Source organism: Heterodontus francisci, unplaced genomic scaffold, assembly GCF_036365525.1.
Source record: "Heterodontus francisci isolate sHetFra1 unplaced genomic scaffold, sHetFra1.hap1 HAP1_SCAFFOLD_51_2, whole genome shotgun sequence".
Classification (NCBI taxonomy): domain Eukaryota; kingdom Metazoa; phylum Chordata; class Chondrichthyes; order Heterodontiformes; family Heterodontidae; genus Heterodontus; species Heterodontus francisci.
Genome location: NW_027141369.1, coordinates 3,001,296 through 3,006,143, shown reverse-complemented (window position 1 = coordinate 3,006,143; position 4,848 = coordinate 3,001,296). Strand labels below are relative to the sequence as shown.

Genomic DNA, 4,848 nt, shown 5'->3' with positions numbered 1-4,848 from the left:
AATGCATGGTGTCAATAAAACTGAACTCAACTGTGCAAGTTGCCGAGTTCATAAGTTCAATGAATACAGATTCACACAATGGTGACGGGTATAGATCACCATGATATAGCACTGCAGTGCAAATATCTATGGCTTCCTGAAGTGGTACATTGGGAATGGGCTAGCAATGTCAAATGACACATGGACACGGCATTGCTATCGATATGCAAGTCCTGTATGGTCTTCGCAAATGTGAAGGAATCCTTCACTGTGCATGTGGAGAACTTGCTCAAAAACTGGTTGGAACAATTTGCCCAACCATTTGGCAAATTCATTTCAGGAAACTATTTACATTACTTCAAATAAAGGAAACACAACGACACAAAGAATTGAGCACAACGCTGAAAGTTTCACAGCAAATAGTCAAGTGGGAAAAGGATGAAATACAGAAAGAAAAAGCCTAAAATACTGAAAACACTCAGCCAGTCCGGAAACAACTGTGGAGAAGAGAAGCTCGGGTTAGTGGTCCAGTTCTGTGACCCTTCTATAGACCTGAAACATTGCTCCTACCTTCCTCTCTCCACAGATACTGCTGGAACTGCTGAGTGTTTCCAGAATCTTCTGTTATTATTCAGATTTCCAGTGTGTGCAGTATTTCTCTTTTTGAAAATAAAATATTCCCTGAGAGGAATGGAACTTTACATAAAAAATTGGAGTAGGCCATTCGGCCCATCGAAATAGCTCTGCCATTCAATAAGATCACAGCTGATTTCCTACATCAACTCCATCTTACCACACTAGCACAGATCCCTTGATTCCCTTAGCATCCAAAAACCTATCGATCTCTCTCTTGGATATACCCAACGAGCATCCGCATCTCCAGAGTCACAGAGAGGTACAAACACTGAAAAAGGCCCTTCGGCCCACCGAGTCTGTGCCGACCAACAACCACCCATTTATACTAATCCTATACTAATCCCATATTCCTACCACATCCCCACCGACCCTATATTTCCCTCCCACCTACCGAAACCAGGGACAATTTAGCATGGCCAATTTACCTACCAACAAGTCTTTTGGCTTGTGGGAAGAAACCGGAGCACCTGGAGAAAACCCACACAGACACAGGGAGAACTTGCAAACTCCACCTAGGCAGTACCCAGAATTGAACCCGGGTTGCTGGAGCTGTGAGGCTGCGGTGCTAACCACTGCGCCACTGTGCCGCCCATAATGTGTGATCTCACCAAGGCTCTGTCTAATTGCAGTCAAACGTCTTTATTCTTATAAAAACTCTTCACAATGTTGAACACAACTATTAACTGCCATTCTGCTCTAAGAAGAAGGACCCCAGCTTCACACACCCCAGACCCCTATTCTTTCCACATTAGCTGAATTCCTGCATTTCTGATACCATTCCAGTAAATCTCCTCTGCACCCTCTCTAAGGCCTTGACATTCCTGCTAAAGTGTGGAGCATGGAATTAGACACAACGCTCTAACTGAGGCCTATAACCAGTGAGATTTCTAAAGGTCCAGCATAAATTCCTTGTCTGTGTCCCGTACTCCCATTTCTGGTTTCTGACTCAATGTCGGCTCTGAGCTGTTGAAACTGCCTGAATAAATATTTCCACCCAACAAAGCGCTCGGAATGTGAGAAGGGACAAAGTGAGTGACCAAGTACATCAACTCCAAGTAAAACTCCACCATGTAGTGAAAACACTCGAACCACAACGGCTCTTTTAAGAGCCACCCACAATCGCTCTGAAAAAACTGCACCAACATCTATCTAGAATTGGTTTATTTCATTGGTTTTAATGCTCAGTAACTCTCTGGAACTTTCTCACTGTCTTTGTGTTTTCTGTTTCAATCTGGTATGGAGATTCTGGGAAGATGAGTTTCACTGCCTGGGAGGATCTTTGTGGTTTTCCTGCAGAAACACAAAACAAAGTCTCTTTTCAGAGTCACCCACCGCCTCATAGGGACAGCAGTGACATGGGAACGGGAGCTGGGGTGTGTTTTATGCCGGAAATATCAGTTAATGATTTATGTTGTGCTCTCGTTATATTCCAATCTCTGAATTGAGCCTTTCCACCACACCAGGGTTATGGGGAGAGTTTTCATCATTTCTTTTCTAAACGTACAGACGATGTTATAAAGTTGCTGATTTACCCAGATGGCGGATTCTCCCCTCACAGTGAAAAGTAACATCACACCTTCACATTGTTTTATAATTGAATAATTAGTCAAATGGAATTATTTGTGATGTTATTTCCCCCGAGACGGTGTTTCCTGCAGTGAAACTGAGCAGTTTCAGCTCAGTCATTCAGGGACCTGGAATTCCTGCAGTTTGAACCCGCTGTTACCCCAGCCCACTTCTGATTGGTCACCCTCTTCTCATAAAGTCAGTGACAGCACATGAGGAGGCCATTCGCCCCATTGAGTCCATGTCGGGTTTCCAATCTGTTCAGTCCCCGACTCAATCCCCAAATCCCTGCATAATCCCTTTGGGTCAAAATGACCGTGGCAGGACTCGAACCTGCAATCTTCTGATAACATCATAGAATATACCGAAGTCAGACGCCTTATCCATTAGGCCACACAGCCATTAGCTTACATGAATGATTCAATCAGAGAATCTCGAAGCACAAAATACAAAAAATCATTGGTTGAACCTGTCAACCTGGCAGAATATTTGAATTTGTGAAAGCTGCCAATTTCACTGTGGAAAAGAAGTGATCGACTGGAAAAGTACATAAAAATCTATTTTCCCGTAGCGGTTTAAATAAACTTTTAAAACACAATTTTGCTTTTACCGACTCAAATTGCTGGTGCTATTTTATGAACAGCTTTATGTTGCCAATTTTTGTCAACTTCTCATCCGTAACTGACAGTAAAAGACTCCGTTCAGCAATCTTTCACGCGACAAATAACTCAAACTCGGTGTGGAAGGAATAAATTACAGACTATTGGTAATTCCCCTTCACACAGGCTTCAGGGGGACAGTGAGAAGCCACTGAAATAGTTGCTTCATCCTTTTAAAAGGTTCCCATTCTGTCCTGTTACTGACATGTTGGAATCAGATTTGTATTTAACAAGATATTTCTGTGAAAACAAAATCCTCAACAGACCAGCTGGGAATCTGGGAATCACTGTAGTAAAATTTTGATTGAGAAGACGGGACCGTCTCACCAGCAGCCGGGTTACATTCCCCTCACATCCTTATACAGTGAGCAGCTCTTTCCCTCGAGAAATAGACAGCAGCAGTTGGAAGTTCAGTAAAAGGATCGGTTCATTGAGACAAGTTTCTGACTGACAGGTGGTGCTGAATATTAATACAAGAAGGTCCTGGAATGGGAAACAAGTGTCCAGAGTAGGGTCTGAAATCAGGACAGGGAAATGGCCAGCACTGACACAGATCATTTCATTATTACATTGATATCTGACTGTCTATAAGGAGAAGCGAGTTAAACACATGATGGTGAAAGGAATGGAAGATGATGCTGGTTGTTCTCGATGAAGAGGGATAGACAGAGGTGTGGGTACAGCAGACTTCAGACAGTAATCAGCCCTTTCAGATACTGTGGGTGGATCTGAAAAGAGCCTTTGGGATAGGGAGAAAAGCTCTTTGTTTAAAAACCCTCAAATAGCTACCTTGTAATTGGTCAGGTTACTAATGTTTTAGTTAGTGTAATTTATGAATAATTACTAATTAGAAAGTGCTGTTTGGACAGAGTGTAAAGCTGTGAGTTGATGTGTGAGGGACTACACTGACTGGGGGAAGGAGGTGCTCTTTGGTCTCTTCTGCCTTTTCTGCATCCATGGTCCAGGGGAAGATGCTGATCGGTGAGTAACTGGTAAATTATTCTACTTATTACACTTATTACACGAGCAATAATGAGTTTGTAAAGCTAAGTAATGGCAGGGCAGCTCGAAAAGTAAAAGTTCTAAATTGGGGGAAGGCAAATTTTACAAAACTGAGAGGTGATTTGGTGGATGTGGACTGGATACAACTACTTGAAGGAAACCCAAAGATGTTTTATCAGTCCATTAAGAGCAAGAGGATAACTAAGGAAAGGGTATGGCCTATCAGAGATGTACAAGGGAACTTCTGTGTGGATCCAGAAGATGTGGGCGGGGTTCTTAATGAGTTTTTTGTCTCTGCCTTCACAAAGGAGAGGGAAGATGCAGACATTGTAGTAAAAGAAGAGGAGTGTGAAATATTAGATACGATAAGCATAATGAGAGTGGAAGTACTAGAGAGTCTGACATCCTTCAAAATGAATAAATCACCAGGGCCGGATGGTTTGCATCTGAGGTTGTTAAAGGAAGCCAGGGAGTAAATAGTGGATGCGCTGCGGATCATCTTCAAATCCTCACTGGATATGGGGGAGGTGCCGGAGGATTGGAGCTCTGCGAACGTTGTACTATTATTTTAAAAGGATGTGGTAAGTCTGACCTCAGTGGTGGGTAAATTATTCGAATCAATTCTGAGGGACAGGATAAACTACCACTTAGAAAGGCACGGATTAATCAGGGATAGTCAGCATGGATTTGTTAAGGGAAGGTCATGTCTCACTAACTTTATTGAGTTTTTTGAGGAAGTAACAAGAAACATTGATGAGGATAGTGCGGTGGATGTGGTTTACATGGATTTTAGTAAGGCATTTGATAAGGTCCCACATGGCAGTCTGGTCAATAAAATGAAAGCCCATGGGATACAGGGGAATGTGGCAGGTTGGATCCAAAATTGACTCAGTGACAGCAAACAAAGGATAGTCGTCAACGGATGTTTTTGCAAATGGAAAGCGGTTTTTCGTGGCGTTCCACAGGGCTCAGTGTTGGGTCCCTTGCTGTTTGTGGTGTATATTAC

At 42.8% G+C, this 4,848-nt stretch overlaps 1 non-coding gene across 1 annotated transcript; it reads right to left on the bottom strand.

Annotated features, from left to right (window-relative positions):
• Positions 1 to 2,493: 2,493 nt before the first annotated feature.
• Positions 2,494 to 2,582, bottom strand: trnar-ucg (transfer RNA arginine (anticodon UCG)). The gene is given in 2 exon segments: positions 2,494 to 2,529; positions 2,546 to 2,582. It is a non-coding gene; the product is annotated as a tRNA-Arg (tRNA).
• Positions 2,583 to 4,848: the final 2,266 nt, after the last annotated feature.